We start from the raw sequence: 18229 nt of genomic DNA, 5'->3' as shown, positions 1-18229 counted from the left end.
CTCACTATGCCTCTGGAACAAAGCTATCCTGTTTGAAGTGGGGTGAAACCCTGAAACCGGTAAAAGGATGCGTGTTTCTGGTCAAGGGAGGATCTGGCTTGGCAGTTCAGGCTGGACTTTTCCCATGAGGCACAGGGTCAAGACTGATTTGCATATGCTCGTGTCTAAATTGGGGTGGCATGGTGAGCAAGAGAATGATGAATTAACTCAGATCTCTTGACAGGGGCTGAATGTTTTGATTTGTTCTGCATTCCTTCCATCAATTGTGTGTCTTTTGCTTTCTTGCCCTAAGAGCGCCAGGTATGCCCAGACGTGGGTCCTGGGCTCACTGTGCCACTGGAATGAAGCTTTTCTGACTGAAGAGGGGTGAAACCCCGAAACCGATTCTAGGATGCTTGTTTTCGGTCCAGGGAGAACCTGGCGTGGCAGTTCAGGCTGGACTGTTCCCATGAGGCACAGGGTCAAGACTGATTTGCATATGGCCAGGTATAAACTTTGGTGGCATGGTGAGTAAAAGAATGATAGATTTAACTCAGATCTCTTGACTGGGGGTGAATGTTTTGATTTCTTCTGTATTTTGTCCATCAATTGTGTGTCTTTTGCTTTCTCAAGCTAAATGCACCAGGTATGCCCAGACGTGGGCCCTGTGCTCACTGTGCCACTGGAATCAAGCTATCCTGGCTGAAGAGGGGTGAAACCCCTAAACCGGTCCTAGGATGCTTGTTTCTGGTTCAGGGAGGATCTGGATTGGCAGTTCAGGCTGGACTGTTCCTATGAGGCACAGGGTCAAGGCTGATTTGCATATGGCCAGGTCTAAACTGGGGTGGCATGGTAAACAAAAGATGATGGATTTAACCCAGATATCTTGGCTGGGGGTGAATGTTTTGATTTGTTCTGCATTCCGTCTGTCAATTGTGTGTCTTTTGCTTTCTGCCCTAAGTGCGCCAGGTATGGCCAGACGTGGGTCCTGAGCTCACTATGCCACTGGAATCAAGATATCCTGGCTGAAGAGTTGTGAAAGCCCGAAACTGGTCCTAGAATGCTTGTTTCCGGTCTAGGGAGGACCTGGCTCTGCAGTTCAGGCGGGACTGTTCCCATAAGGCACAGGGTCAAGACTGATTTGCGTATGGCCAGGTATAAACTGTGGTGGCATGGTGAGCAAAAGAATGATGGACTTAATCCAGATCTCTTGACTGGGGTTGAATGTTTTGATTTGTTCCGTATTCTGTCCATCAATTGTGTGTGTTTTGCTTTCTCGCCCTAAATGCGCCAGGTATGCCCAGACGTGGGCCCTGTGCTCACTGTGCCACTGGAATCATGCTTTCCTGGCTGAAGAGAAGTGAAACCCCAAAACCTTTCCTAGGATTTTTGTTTGTGGACCAGGGAGGACCTTGCTTGGCTGTTCAGGCTGGACTGTTCCCATAAGGCACAGGGTCAAGACTGATTTGCATATGGTCACGTCTAAACTGGGGTGGCATGGTGAACAAAAGAAGGATGGATTTAACCCAGATCTTTTGACTGGGGGTGAATGTTTTGATTTGTTCTGCATTCCATCCATCAATTGTGTGTCGTTTGCTTTCTGCTCTAAGTGCCCTAGGTATGCCTAGACATGGGTCCCTGGCTCACTGTGCCACTGGAATCAAGATATCCTGGCTGAAGAGGTGTGAAACCCCGAAACCGTTCCTAGGATGCCTGTTTTCGATCCAGGGAGGTCCTGGTTTGGCAGTTCAGGCTGGACTGTTCCCATGAAGCATAGGCTCAAAACTGATTTGCATATAGCCTGGTCTAAACTGGAGTGGCATGGTGAGCAAAAGAATTATGGTTTCAATCCAGATTTCTTGACTGGGGTTGAATTTTTGATTTGGTCTGCATCCCGTCCATCAATTGTGTGTCTTTTGACTTCTCGCCCTAAGTGCGCCAGGTATGCCCAGACGTGGGTCCTGGGCTCACTGTGACACTAGAATCATGCTTTCCTGGCTGAAGAGAAGTGAAACCCCGAAACCGTTCCTAGGATGCCTGTTTTCGGTCCAGGGAGGTCCTGGTTTGGCAGTTCATGCTGGACTGTTCCCATGAAGCATAGGTTCAAAACTGATTTGCATATAGCCTGGTCTAAACTGGGGTGGCATGGTGAGCAAAATAATGATGGATATAACCCAGATCTCTTGACTGTAGGTGAATGTTTTGAGTTGTTCTGCATTCTGTCCATCAATTGTGTGTCTTTTGGTTTCTCGCTCTAAGTGCACCAGGTATGGCCAGACATCGGTCCTGAGCTCACTATGCCTCTGGAATCAAGCTATCCTGGTTGAAGTGGGGGTGAAACCGGTCCAAGGATGCTTGTTTCTGGTCCAGGGAGGACGTGGCTTTGCAGTTCAGGCTGGACTTTTCCCATGAGGCACATGGTCAAGACTGATTTGCATATGGCCGGGTCTAAACCGGGGTGGAATGATGAGCAAAAGAATGATGGATTTAACCCAGATATCTTGACTGGGTGTGAATGTTTTGATTTGTTCTGCATTCCGTTCATCAATTGTGTGTCTTTTGCTTTCTGCCCTAAGTGCGCCAGCTATGCCCAGATATTGGGTCCTGGGCTCACTTTGCCACTGGAGTCAAGCTATCCTGGCTGAAGAGGGTTGAAACCCTGAAACCGGTCCTAGGATACTTGTTTTCGGTCCAGGGAGGACCTGGCTTGGCAGTTCAGGATGAACTGTTCCAATGAAGCATAGGGTCAAAACTGATTTGCACATAGCCAGGTCTAAATTGGGGTGGCATGGTGAGCCAGAGAATGATGGTTTTAACCCAGATCTCTTTACTGGGGTTGAATTTTTTGATTTGTTGTGCATTCCGTCCATCAATTGTGTGTCTTTTGACTTCTCGCCCTAAGGGTGTCATATATGCCCAGCCGTGGCCCTGGGCTCACTGTGCGACTGGAATCAGGCTATCCTGGTTGAAGAGGGATGAAACCTCGAAACCGGTCCTAGGATGCTTGTTTGTGGTCCAGGGAGGACCTGGCTTGGCAGCTCAGGCTGCACTGTTCCCATGAGGCACAGGGTCAAGACTGATTTGCATATGGTCAGGTCTAAACTGGGGTGGCATGGTAAGCAAAAGAATGATGGATTTAACCCAGGTCGCTTGACTGAGGGTGAATGTTTTGATTTGCTCTGCATTCCATCCATCAATTGTGTGTCTTTTGCTTTCTCGCCCTCAGTGTGGCAGGTATGCCCAGATGTCGGTCCTGGGCTCACTATGCCTCTGGACTCAAGCTATCCTGGTTGAAGTGGAGTGAACCCTGGAAACCGGTCCAAGGATGCTTGTTTCTGGTCCAGGGAGGACCTGGCTTGGCAGTTCAGGCTGGACTTTTCCCATGAGGCAAAGGGTCAAGACTGATTTGCATATGGCCGGGTCTAGGCTGGGGTGGCATTGTGAGCAAAAGAATGATGGATTTAACCCCGATCTCTTGAATGGGGGTGAATGCTTTGATTTGTTCTACATTCGGTCCATCAACTGTGTGTCTTTTACTTTCTGCCCTAAGTGCGCCAGGTATGCTCAGACATGGGTCCTGGGCTCACTTTGCCACTGAAATCAGGCTATCCTGGTTGTAGAGGGGTGAAACTCTGAAACCGGTCCTAGGATGCTTGTTTGTGGTCCAGGGAGGACCTGGCTTGGCAGTTCAGGCTGGACTGTTCCCATGAGGCACAGGTTCAAAACTGATTTGCATATAGCCAGGTCTAAACTGGGGTGGCATGGTAAGCAAAAGAATGATGCATTTAACCCAGATCGCTTGATTGGGGTGAATGTTTTGATTTGTTCTGCATTCCATCCATCAATTGTGTGTCTTTTGCTTTCTCACCCTCAGTGCGGCAGGTATCCCCAGACATCGGTCCTAGGCTCACTATGCCTCTGGAATCAAGATATCCTTGCCGAAGAGGGGTGAAACCCCGAAACTGGTCCTGGGATGTTTGTGTCCCGTCCAGGGAGTACCTGGCTTGGCAGTTCAGGCTGGACTTTTCCATGAGGCATAGGATCAAGACTGATTTGCATATGGTCGGGTCTAAACTGGGGTGGTATGGTGAGCAAAAGAATTATGGATTGAACCCAGATCTCTTGACTGGGGGTGAATGTTTTGATTTGTTCTGCATTCCGTACATCAATTGTGTGTCTTTTGCTTTCTGCCCTAAGTGCGGCAGGTATGCCCAGACGTGGGTCCTGGGCTCACGGTGCCACTGGAATCAAGGTACCTGGCTGAAGAGGGTTGAAACCGCGAAACCGGTCCTAGGATACTTGTTTCTGGTCCAGGGAGGACCTGGCTTAGCAGTTCAGGATGAACTGTTCCCATGAAGCATGGGGTCAAGACTGATTTGCATATAGCCAGGTCTAAACTGGGTTGGCATGGTGAGCAAGAGAATGATGAATTTAACCCAGATCTCTTGACAGGGGGTTAATGTTCTGATTTGTTCTGGATTCCGTTCATCAATTGTGTGTCTTTTGCTTTCTCGCCATAAGTGCGCCAGGTATGCTCAGACATGGGTCCTGGGCTCACTTTGCCACTGGAATCAGGCTATCCTGGTTGTAGAGGGGTGAAACTCTGAAACCGGTCCTAGGATGCTTGTTTGTGGTCCAGGGAGGCCCTGGCTTGGCAGTTCAGGCTGGACTGTTCCCATGAGGCATAGGTTCAAGACTGATTTGCATATTGCCATTTCTAAACTGGGGTGGCTTGGTAAGCAAAAGAATTATGGATTTAAACCAGATTGCTTGACTGGGGGTGAATGTTTTGATTTGTTCTGCATTCCATCCATCAATTGTGTTTCTTTTGCTTTCTCGCCCTCAGTGCGACAGGTCTGGGGCTCACTATGCCTCTGGAATCAAGTTATCCTGGTAGAAGTGGGGTGAAACTCTGAAACCGTTAAAAGGATGCTTGTTTCTGGTCCAGGGAGGACCTGGCCTAGTAGTACAGGCTGGCCTGTTTCCATAAGGCACAGGGTCAAGACTGATTTTCTTATGGTCAGGTCTAAACTGGGGTAGCCTGGGGAGCAAAAGAATGATGGATGTAAGCCAGATCTCTTGACTGAGGTGAATGTTTTGATTTGTTCTGCATTCCGTCCATAAATTGTGTGTCTTTTGCTTTCTCTCCCTAAGTGCACCAGGTATGCCCAGACGTGGGTCCTGGGTTCACTGTGCCTCTGGAATCAAGCTATCCTGACCGAGAGGGGTGAAACCCTGAAACCGGTCCTAGGATACTTGTTTCCGGTCCAGGAAGGACCTGGCTTGGCAGTTCAGGATGAACTGTTCCCATGAAGCATAGGGTCAAGACTGATTTGCATATAGCCAGGTCTAAACTGGAGTGGCATGGTGAGCTAGAGAATGATGGTTTTAACCCAGATCTCTTTACTGGGGTTGAATTTTTTGATTTGTTGTGCATTCCGTCCATAAATTGTGTGTCTTTTGCTTTCTCTCCCTAAGTGCACCAGGTATGCCCAGACGTGGGTCCTGGGTTCACTGTGCCACTGGAGTCAAGCTATCCTGGCTGAAGAGGGTTGAAACCCTGAAACCGGTCCTAGGATACTTGTTTTCGGTCCAGGGAGGACCTGGCTTGGCAGTTCAGGATGAACTGTTCCTGTGAAGCATAGAGTCAAAACTAATTTGCAAATAGCCAGGTCTAAACTGGGGTGGCATGGTGAGCAAAAGAATGATGGTTTTAACCCAGATCTCTTTACTGGGGTTGAATTTTTTGATTTGTTGTGCATTCCGTCCATCATTTGTGTGTCTTTTGACTTCTCGACCTAAGGGTGGCATATATGCCCAGCCGTGGTCCTGGGCTCACTGTGCCACTGGAATCAGGCTATCCTGGCTGAAGAGGGATGAAACCCTGAAACAGGTCCTAGGATGCTTGTTTGTGGTCCAGGGAGGACCTGGCTTGGCAGTTCAGGCTGCACTGTTCCCATGAGGCACAGGGTCAAGACTGATTTGCATATGGCCATGTCTGAACTGGGGTGGCGTAGTGGGCAAAAGAACGATGGATTTAACCCAGATCTCTTGACTGGGGGAGAATGTCTGCATTGTCAGCATTCCGTCCATCATTTGTTTGTTGTAACGCTTTTCGCCTTAAGTGGGATGGGTATGCCCAGACGTGGGTCCCGTGCTCACTACGCCACTGGAGTCAAGCTATCCTGGCTGATGACGGCTGATAGCCAGAAACTGGTACTAGGATGCTTGATTCCGGTCCAGGGAAGACATGGCTTGGCAGTTCGGGCTGGACTGTTCCCATGAGGCACAGGGTCAAGACTGATTTGCATATGGCCATGTCTGAACTGGGGTGGCGTAGTGGGCAAAAGAACGATGGATTTAACCCAGATCTCTTGACTGGGGGAGAATGTCTGCATTGTCAGCATTCCGTCCATCATTTGTTTGTTGTAACGCTTTTCGCCCTAAGTGGGATGGGTATGCCCAGACGTGGGTCCCGTGCTCACTACGCCACTGGAGTCAAGCTATCCTGGCTGATGACGGCTGATAGCCAGAAACCGGTACTAGGATGCTTGATTCCGGTCCAGGGAAGACATGGCTTGGCAGTTCGGGCTGGACTGTTCCCATGAGGCACAGGGTCAAGACTGATTTGCATATGGCCATGTCTGAACTGGGGTGGCGTAGTGGGCAAAAGAACGATGGATTTAACCCAGATCTCTTGACTGGGGGAGAATGTCTGCATTGTCAGCATTCCGTCCATCATTTGTTTGTTGTAACGCTTTTCGCCCTAAGTGGGATGGGTATGCCCAGACGTGGGTCCCGTGCTCACTACGCCACTGGAGTCAAGCTATCCTGGCTGATGACGGCTGATAGCCAGAAACCGGTACTAGGATGCTTGATTCCGGTCCAGGGAAGACATGGCTTGGCAGTTCGGGCTGGACTGTTCCCATGAGGCACAGGGTCAAGACTGATTTGCATATGGCCATGTCTGAACTGGGGTGGCGTAGTGGGCAAAAGAACGATGGATTTAACCCAGATCTCTTGACTGGGGGAGAATGTCTGCATTGTCAGCATTCCGTCCATCATTTGTTTGTTGTAACGCTGTTTCCATGAGGCACAGGGTCAAGGCTGATTTGCTTATGGTCAGGTCTAAACTGGGGTAGCCTGGGGAGGAAGAGAATGATGGATTTAACTCAGATCTCTTGACTGGGGTGAATGTTTTGATTTGTTCTGCATTCCGTCCATAAATTGTGTGTCTTTTGCTTTCTCTCCCTAAGTGCACCAGGTGTGCCCAGACGTGGGTCCTGGGTTCACTGTGCCTCTGGAATCAAGGTACCTGGCTGAGAAGGGTTGAAACTGCGAAACCGGTCCTAGGATGCTTGTTTCTGGTCCAGGGAGGACCTGGCTTAGCAGTTGAGGATGAACTGTTCCCATGAAGCATGGGGTCAAGACTGATTTGCATATAGCCAGGTCTAAACTGGGGCGGCATGGTGAGCAAGAGAATGATGAATTTAACCCAGATCTCTTGACAGGGGGTTAATGTTCTGATTTGTTCTGGATTCCGTTCATCAATTGTCTGTCTTTTGCTTTCTCGCCCTAAGTGCGCCAGGTATGCTCAGACATGGGTCCTGGGCTCACTTTGCCACTGGAATCAGGCTATCCTGGTTGCAGAGGGGTGAAACTCTGAAACCGGTCCTAGGATGCTTGTTTGTGGTCCAGGGAGGACCTGGCTTGGCAGTTCAGGCTGGACTGTTCCCGTGAGGCACAGGTTCAAGACTGATTTGCATATTGCCATTTCTAAACTGGGGTGGCATGGTAAGCAAAAGAATGATTGATTTAAACCAGATCGCTTGACTGGGGGTGAATGTTTTGATTTGTTCTGCATTCCATCCATCAATTGTGTGTCTTTTGCTTTCTTGCCCTCAGGTCCGGGGCTCACTATGCCTCTGGAATCAAGTTATTCTGGTTGAAGTGGGGTGAAACCCTGAAACCGTTAAAAGGATGCTTGTTTCTGGTCCAGGGAGGACCTGGCCTTGTAGTACAGGCTGGCCTGTTTCCATGAGGCACAGGGTCAAGACTGATTTGCTTATGGTCAGGTCTAAACTGGGGTAGCCTGGGGAGCAATAGAATGATGGATTTAACTTAGATCTCTTGACTGGGGTGAATGTTTTGATTTGTTCTGCATTCCGTCCATAAATTGTGTGTCTTTTGCTTTCTCTCCCTAAGTGCACCAGGTATGCCCAGACGTGGGTCCTGGGTTCACTGTGCCTCGGGAATCAAGCTATCCTGGCTGAGAGGGGTGAAACCCCGAAACCGGTCCTAGAATACTTGTTTCCGGTCCAGGGAGGACCTGGCTTGGCAGTTCAGGATGAACTGTTCCCATGAAGCATAGGGTCAAGACTGATTTGCATATAGCCAGGTCTAAACTGGAGTGGCATGGTGAGCTAGAGAATGATAGATTTAACCCAGATCTCTTGACTGGGGGTGAATGTTTTGATTTGTTCTGCATTCCGTTCATCAATTGTGTGTCTTTTGCTTCCTCGCTCTAAGTGGGCCAGGTATGCTCAGACGTGGGTCCTGGTCTCACTTTGCCACTGGAATCAGGCTATCCTGGTTGAAGAGGGGTGAAACCCTGAAACCGGTCCTAGGAGGCTTGTTTGTGGTCCAGGGAGGACCTGGCTTGGCAGTTCAGGCTGGACTGTTCCCATGAGGCACAGGGTCAAGACTGATTTGCATATGGCCAGGTCTAAAGTGGGGTGGCATGGTGAGCAAAAGAATGATGGATTTAACCCAGATCTCTTGACTGGGGGTGAATGTTTTTGATTTTTTCTTCATTCTGTCCATCTATTTTGTGTCTTTTGCTAGAACTAATAGAATCAAATGTTATAGTACATTATCTCATCAAATTAATGCTTTATTTTTATTTCAAATAATTAAAGTAGATTAAATGTTTGGTGCTTTCTGCGGCACACACAGCCTCTCAGGATTGTTTTTGTAAGGAAAGGTTCCCTTTCATGAACAAAAAGAATCATGCCTACAACAAAGGCACCCTTTCACCATGGTGCAAGGGTGCTTGCATTGGCGCTAGGCAGCCAAAAGGGTGCCAGTGCAGGGGCAAAGGACAGGATTGCACCATATTGGATAAATATTTCGCATTCCTGCCCTTTCTCTGTGATGCAGGGCAGCTCAGCAAGGCAACTTGCTGCGCCACAAATCTCATAAATATGCCCCCTGGTTTGTGACTCGCAAAGGGCTTATCCTTTTGTGGCTGTGTGTTTGTAATAGCATGTCCCTCCCTAAACCCCACCCTGTTCCTCCATAAACCCTTCCTATTTTTTAGTAAGTATTTCCCATGTTTCAAGAGCTCTTCCTGACACCCCCACATTTACTACAAAAAGATATACAGATGTGTGCGAAGATCCCTGCCAGTTTGGTGAAGAACCCCTTATAGAAAAGATTCTGGGGCATATTATCAAGCCCAATTTCGCCCCTTTTCGTCCGTTTTCAGCCGAAAAACAGCGATTTAAATATCGCTCTATTATCAAGGACATGCTAATGTGTGTTTCCTTGAGTTAGCAGCCGTCTTTCTCCACTTTGCAGGTCAGCGATATATGTCGCTAATGACATGCAAAGTGGGCGTTCATCCCTAAACCTACATGGAAACAGTCGCAGACACAACTACTCACTATTTACAATGCAGCCCCGCTCCCACGACGTGATAAAAAAAATCACGCTAAGCGGGGTTATCGCAGGATTTTAAGACCTGCTTTATTCTTGACTTAACCATCATTTGCATGGGAGGTGGATTGAATGGTTTAGTGCACACTTGCCTATTAGCAAGCTGTTCAGTAGCGATGTACAATTATTGCTGCATTTCCGACTTTATTGCCGGTTATCGCCGTCTATCGCAGGATTTTACATCTTCTGTGAGCTAAGCGTTGCTGATATGCCGCTAACACGGCGATATATTCCAGCAATAGACGGTGATAATGAAAAATGCGCTAAGCGCGTTTACTGATAATTAGCGCTTGTCCTTGTTAATATGCCCCTTTGTATTATGTGAGTAGCCCTACAGTAGTGCTATTTTACATACTAGAAATTGCAGTTTGTGAATAGGCCCACTTGCATTTGTGAAGGGGGCCGAATTCCAAACACCCAGGATGTGAAAGCATGAAATTGACTGCCACAGGACTACACTTTGATTTTTTTTATCAAATTTCTAATTTTCACAAAGAATACTGAGAGTACTCATGGATGCCTATGTGAGTCATAAGTTTACAGGAGCACACACATGCAAGAAATGTATGAATACAACATTTTCACCAGATGCGCCCTATTTACAATAATACGGTCCAACCCTAGCATTTTCCGGTGTGCTGGCGCTAAATGTAGCTGCCTAGCGCCAACGCAGACACCCTCGCACCAAAGTGCAAGGGTGCCTGCGTTGCAGGAAATGATTGTTCATGTGCAGGAAGGTGTCCCTTCCTGGACATGAACAATCACTAATGGAGATTTGTAACTTCTATGTGTGCTGCAGAATGCAGAACACATAGAAGTTACAACTTGTCATTATTTAATGATGGTTGATGTGCCGGAAGGGACACCTTCCTGCACAGGAACAATCACTAATGGCAATTTGCTCTTTCTATGGGACATATTAACAACATCCAGCGATAATTATCGCTGGCCGTGCTTTGCGATAAATATATTATCGCAGGCTATCTCTGGAATTTATCGCTCTGGTAGCGCGTTATTAACAAAGCGTTACTCTAGGGCGATAAAAATTGCAGAGATAGCGTGGTTATCGCCCTTTTGCAGGGAACATCGCTGGTTTTCCAGCGATGTTCCCAGAAAAATGGCGATAACCTTGCTGATACGACCCACAGGGTCGTATCAGCATATCCACCCCAATGTTGGGGATAGGTAAGTCTGCATTTTAACAGACGATGGGGCATATCTACAAGGCGGCGATAAAAAATTATCGCCGCTTTTGTGGCTATATCAGCAAGGTCACGCTATCGCGTGAATCCTTGCCTTAGCGCCTGTTTTCTGAATGCCCAGCTTTGCATCTCTAATGAGATTCAAAGTGGGCGTTCCTTCCTGAAATAACTGGTGAAATGTTGCTAACCGACATTTCTCCATTTATCAAGGGAATCACTAACAAGCATAGCGATAAGAAAAGTAGCGCTAACCTTGGTTATCGCTACTTTCCTTACGCCTGCTTTTGGTTTGACTTAGCCATGATATCCAATGAAAGGTGGATATCATGGTTAAGTATGCCCTGCCCTATCAACAAGCTATCGCCAAATGTTGTGCGATGCGATAATCGCACATTTGGCAGCTTGTGCCAGGAATTTTATCGCTTTTGAGATAAACGTTGCTAATAGCACGCTATCTCAGCGATAAAATTCGGCGATAGCCGGCGATAATTATCCTAGCGCTAAGTGCGCTTAGCGATAATTATTGCCGGTTGTTGCTGATATGCTCCGTTAGTTTTTGGAGAAAACAGCTGTTTTCTCCAAAAACTAACGTGTGCTAAAATGCTGGGGCAGCCTGGTAAGTATCGCGACGTGAACATCAGCGATATTTACAAGGTTGTCCATCTGGGGTACGCCCAGTGACGCCCACTTTGCATCTCATTAGAGATGCAAAGGAAGGCGTTGGGTAATAGGGTGCTAACATGCGATTATGCATGTTAGCACCCTCTTGTAAATAGGGTGATTGTTTTATCTCTGCTTTTTTGGCTTTCTAAGCCAAAAAAGCGGAGATAAAGCCCTTGTAAATATGCCCCTATGTGTGCTGCTGAATGCAGCACACATAGAAACAGAAAAAATTAAGGGAAATTAATCATTTCATCGCATTGCGCCAGTTTAAGACCAGGTTTTTCCTGTAAATTGGGGCAGAATCAAAAAGCAATAGGTGTTGCAGCAGATACCCGTTACCAGCCACTTTTGTGCTAAGTGCTATGAGAATTGGGACATTATTCACCAGGGTGGTGTTAAGCCGGGTTCAGTGGCTTAATGCTGCCTTGTAAATAAGGCGAAGAGGTTATCGCCACCAGAACGTCAAAATAAGTGATGTTCTGGGGGTGATAACCCCTTGTAAATATGCCCCTCTTGTCTCTTACACCCCCATTCATTATGGGGATGTGCTTCCCATGTTTCTCATGTTTGCGATAGGGATACATTTGTGTGCATTTTCAGGATTGGAAACTCCACTTCACATTTGCAAGCAGGCCCACTCCCCTAGCCCTAAATGTGTGATCGAAGAACATCCATGGCATTTTCGCATTTGGAAATTATACTTTGCGAGGGTAAAGTTCAGAGAATCCTGAATTGGGCTCTTATCTTCTCTGTTATCTTTTTTGCACACTTAATTTGAGCCTAGGGTTCTAAGTGCTACAGGTTTAAGAACCTACAAAATTAGCCCTCCAGGCAGGAAGCACTAGGAGAATTTTTCTTGTAGGGATTTATGAGAAGAAGGGGCATAACATCAAGCGGCAACGATAATTATCGCTGGCCACGTTTAGCGTGAACATTTCTATCGCCGTCTTTCGCTGGATTCTATCGCCCGGTTAGCGCGCTATTAATAACGCGCATCGCCGAGGCGATAGAAATCCCGGCAATAGCGGCGAAAAGCGGGAATATCGCTTGATTTCCAGCGATACAGAACAGCAATACGGAAATCATTGTTGATAGGGAGATGTGGACTTAGCTTTACAATCCACCTCCCATGATAGATATAGGTAAGTCAGAAAGTTAGCAGGTGTTAGAATCCGGCGATGTATAAGGTTAGCGCAACTTTTTATGTCACAAGGCGGGTTAGCGATATCCTTGTTGATAGTGAGACGCTGTGTTAGCGACTATTTTCGCTGAATTTCAGTCAGGAACGCCTACCTTGCATCTCATTAGCGATGCAAGGCGCAAAGGAAATGGGCGCTAAGGCATGGATTGACGCGCTAGCGTGACCTTGCTGATATTGCGATATAATTATTGCCGCTTTTTGCCCGAAAACAGACGCTAAAGCGGCGATAATTCTATCGCGGCCCCTTGATGATATGCCCCAAAATTTTCTCTCTCTACCTATTTTTTTCTTTCTAGATTTTGCATTCTCTTTATCCTTCCTTTTGTTCTTTAACCCTCCTGTCTTTTGCCATCTCTTTTTCTTTCATTTCTGTTCTTCCACTCTCTAAAACACAGATCAGTTAAAATCCTGATCTAAAAGTACATCAATTTACTTGTTTTTCTATCATTTATGCACCACTGGACATTAAGTTCACTTCTCAACATTTAGTATACCTTGTTTAGTAGATAAAGTGTGAAAGGCTGCATGTTAGGCAGAAAAGCATGCTGCAATCCCGAAACCGGTCCCAGGATGCTTGTTTTGGTCCAGAGAGGACCTGGCCTGGTATTTCGGGCTGGACTGTTTCCACGAGGAGCACGGTCAAGACTAATTTGCATATGGCTGGGCTTAAACTGGAATGGCATGGGGAGCAAAAAATCTATGGGGCAGATTTACAACTAAGTAACGCAGCACGGTGCAGCAAGTCATTTTGCTGCGCCTTGCTGCGTTAGTTTGGAATGCTCAGAGATGCGACATATTTACAAGAATATGTCGCATCTCTGTCCTTCCCCTGCGCTGGCGCTCAAACTGCAACCATGCGCCGGCGCAGGCACCTTTGCACCCTGGTGCAAGGATGCCTGCGTCATGGGGAGATTGTTTTTGTGCAGGAAGGGACACCTACCTGCACAAAAACAATCACAAGAGGCTTTTTCCTCTTTCAATGCGTGCTGTAGAATGCAGCACGCATTGAAAGAGGAAAAAACGAGGAGAAATGAAAACATTTCTCCTCGTTGCGCCTCGCTACGCCACCTCTAGGTTGGCGTAGCAATCACATGCATCTCCATATTTACGATTTCTCGTAAATCTGGAGATGTGTCTTCTTCCATAGGTGTTGCGTGGGAGCACCCACAGCAACACCCATGGAACGCCCCTTCAATGCACAGTGCTGCGTGTGAAGGGGCCATATTTACGAGGAGAGGAAAAGTGCGCCACCAGTACGTCACGAAAAGTGCTGGTAGTGCGATAAAATTATCGCCGCTTTTCGCCCGAAAACGGATGCTAAAGCGACGATAATTTTATCGCCGGCCCTTGCTGATATGCCCCTAAGTGAATAAGAATGATTGTAAATCATATGAGCATCTCAGAAAGTAGTGAACAGATTATGGCATAGATCAGCTACACCTTGATAACATTTCATAACACATTCTTAATCAATTAGTCTAATCTCTACCTAAGCTATACCTAGCTGTCTAGCAGTGTAATGGTATTAGTGTCTTTGTATGTGCTAAGACGTGAAACTTCCCCCATACCTTCTAGGCCATCAGACCTGAGATTGGAATTTACTTCAGCATTCCTCCAGCAACTGGGCCTGTGTGGCTAACTCTGACCCAAATACCTGTGCTAGGAAGAATCATCTACAGCTCAGGTATGCTTTTGCAACACAGGACAATGAACAATACCCTTGTTCAAATTGTAGGAAGTATATTGAAACCTGCTGCTCCAATAGCTCCTCTCCTTCTTTCAAGGCAGAACTTGCAAGGTCATCTCTCCTTGTAGCCACATTTTGGCTGTGTTTATTCAAAAGCTTCAAAGTATGCATTTTCTATTTTCTGACCTGTTAATATGAGCCTCAGAAAACATGATAAATACATATTTCACTAGTTGCACAATTTGAATGGCTGTGGTTAGGATAAAACAGGCTAATTTGTTCGGTCTTATGCTTCGAATCACACACTCCCATACATTTAAAGCACAAAAAGTGACCATCTTAACCCCCAGTAAGGCCAGTGTTGTAAATAACTTTATAAATACAGTTACAAAAAGTAATACCACAATTGATTTCTGTCAGAAGCCCTTTTAGAGGGCCACGGGGCAAGCAGTGGTTAATGGGCCCAAGTATGGGTGTTGAAGCCTCCTGCTGTCATGGTGCCTGTCCTATTATGGATTCTGAGCAACTAGGCCAAGTACCCCTTCATCACTTGACTCTCAGGGTCAGCATGATCTGAACAGTCCAAGGTTTCCTGGGGGGGAGGTTTGAATACAAGGGAGCGAACACGGCCCCAGAACTCAAAAGGTGTGCAGCAACAAATTATTGTCAAGGCAAATACTAAGGCCCTCATTTATGAAAAGTGACGCATCCCTGTGAGAAAACAGCGATGCGTCACTTTTCATTGTGCCCTCCTTGCGATACCAATGATGCGTCATATTTACAGTATGACGCATCATGTCACAAGGAGTTACAGATACGTCAGTATTTCTGACGTATCTGTAGGCGCAAAAATGACGCATTGCTGGAGTGTGCCACGAGAGTGACGAAACTCCATCAATGGGTCATTTACACATGGGCAAGTCCCATGTTAAGTGTGCCTGCGTCAGTTTTACGCCTGCCATGCAAGCGTAAGATAGTGACGCACTTGCGTTCTAAAAGTGACGCAGTGAAATCTCATAGATTTCACTGCGTCACTTCTACAAGGCTTAGTTGCATCAGAACACCCCCTGCATACATTATACTTGGCGCAGGTATAATGTGGCGCAGGGGTTTTCAAAGTAACGCATCTACCTAGATGCATCACTTTGTAAATATGGCGCAACATGGCACATTCTTTACACCGCTGGTGCATCACAAAAAGTGATGCACTAGCCGCGCAAAAGTGACGCAAGGGCCAATAAATAAGCCCCTACATTTTTTTGAAAAAAGAGAAGCATTTTATTTCTAACACAACCAACAAAAGATGAAAAATATGACATTCACAAACACTTACAAAATCCCCCTGGGACCATGGCTCTAGGGTTTCCCTGGCAGTTCCCGGTCAAACTTCCTCCTCACTCTAGTGATAGTGGTTATTCCCAATTCACTATTGGCAGCATCCAGGGTGGGCCCCGGTAGTAGCCCAAGTATAAAGAGTTCACTCTGACTCTGTTTTTAAATCAAAAGTGTTCTAGTGTTGACGTAGTATCTAGCCAGCAAGTTCCCATCAGGCTGGCTGTCATGAATTCTGGCTAACTTGCACCCATTGGCTTGGAGGGTCCTGGAGTTCCTGAGTGCACCCCATTGGCAGGCGTCGGAGCAGCAGAAGCTGGTCTAGGTGAGTTCAAAGCACGCAGCCCAGGGAGGCCAGGCAGGCTGCACTTGCTGATCCCTGATCTCCTCACGCGTGGGCACACTACTGTGGTGACTAGAGGTCCCTCCTGGCTCCTGATGGGAGGTAAGTATTTTGATCTCTCTTCGATGGGGGGAAGATGAGAAGTTTCCTCATTCGGGGTAGATGCTTGGGATATGGCCACTGCAGCCTCACTCCTCCGGTTATGCTCTTGGTCAGGACACACTTCTAGCTAGTCCCAGTGCCCCCTCTGGCATACAAAGTCACTGTATCCCTACTGTACGCGGGCATTGACCTGCTCGGCACGACAGGTGTCCACACGGAAGCCCCTCCTGGAATATGGGGTTGCCCATCCTCAGTTCACATATGGAAGCTGCTCCTGGCATACAGGGTTGCAGATCCTTAGCTGCACATTGACGCTGGCCTGATCGGCACAGCATTCAGCAAACCTCACATTGCGGCAGCCCCTACTGGCATACTGGGTTGCCGATCGTTAGCTGCATATGTGCTCCGGCTCGATTGGCCTATGGCTCACTTCATGGCAGCCCTGCTCAAGCATATCAGGGTCACTGGCATTGCCCTGTACGATTGGTGCAACAGCCTTTTCCTCACACCTCGCAACGGGAGTCTGCTCGACAGGATTCCCCATTGGACTTCGCGCTCTCCAATGGTCTCCTCTTCCTCACGGGGCACACTGGTCTTGGCAGGCAGATGATGGTGCTCCAGGCTCCAGGGCAGGTGGTCTTGGATTCCCTGGGTGACGTCCCCTCACCGAGCAGGGAGACTAGCTGGCATTGGTCCTCGTCCTGGTCAAGGGCAAAAGTCATGCAGAACTTCCCTTCCGCACATAGCCTGTCTGACTGCTTGACAGATGACAATTGTTGGGGGTCTCAAACTCCCCTTCTTATAGTCCATTTCTAGACACCAAATGTGATTTAGAATCTTAGGGGCAGATTTACTACTTCTGGCGCATCTCTGCTAATCAGCAGGGATGCGCCAGAAGAGTTGCGACACATCTGCCCACCTGTCGCATCTCCCCGCGGAAAGGCGGCGCATTGCTGGAGTTGCGTCGCAAGCGCGACGCAGCACCAGCAAGGCTCGGGGTGCCCCTATCCCTAACATGCTGCATCAATCCTTATGCCTGCTTCAAGCAGGCGCAGGGTTTTGACGCAGCATGGCCGTTAAAGTGACTGAGTGAAATCTTGTAGATTTCACTCAGCCACTTTTCGGAGGCGTTCCTGCGCCGGAACGCCCCCTTCCTGTGCAGGAACGCCCACATGTGGCGCAGGGCTTTACAACGTGATGCACCTCCCTAGATGCGTCACGTTGTAAATAGCCTGCAGCATGGCACTGGCTTTGCGCTGCCGCTGCGTCACAAAAGTGACGCAACGGCGGCGCAAATCTGGCATAAAGGGGCTTGTAAATTTGCCCCTAAGTTTTTGACGTTTATGTCGGGGGTCTCACCTCTGCACTCTTGAAATTAGTCTGTCACAGCAGGAGCAACTCCAAAACTCATAGCCCCACAATACAGGCCCTATTTCCTTCCTGATATGTCCCTAGGCCGTTCCTTGTGATCTCTCACTGAATCAAAGAGCACCCTTTGAAGTGTACAGGGAAAGCCTGGCTCTCCACATTCACGTATGTCCTCCACCCAGTTTAAAGGAATGTGCCAATATACAAATCTGTCTTGGAGGGGCTGTCCTCTACTTCCTCCCCTCATGTTTCACTGTGTTGACCTCAGTCTCCCAAAATGAAACCCAGGCCCCTCCGTGTACTGTACCATTCACAAGCACACATACACCCAGTGCATGTATACAACATGCACACACTGCACAGCACTATATCCTCCAAGGTGCATGTGTGCCTATGAGTACTGTGCCACTCATAGGCACACATGCACCTAGTGCATACATTTTGAAATGCAGGCACTGCACAGCACTGTATCCTTCATATATTGTACCACTCATAATCACACATACACCCAGCACTTGTAGTCAACGTGCACGCACTGCACAGTGCTGCATTAACTTTGTATTATAGTCTTCCCAGGCACACATACATCTAGCGCAGATACATCACTCATGCGCTGCATAGTTCTACTCACCAAA

This window comes from Triturus cristatus, chromosome 5_1 (genome assembly GCF_964204655.1).
Source record: "Triturus cristatus chromosome 5_1, aTriCri1.1, whole genome shotgun sequence".
Classification (NCBI taxonomy): Eukaryota; Metazoa; Chordata; class Amphibia; order Caudata; family Salamandridae; genus Triturus; species Triturus cristatus.
The sequence above is the reverse complement of the archived record's forward strand: the minus strand, read 5'-3'. Positions refer to the sequence as shown.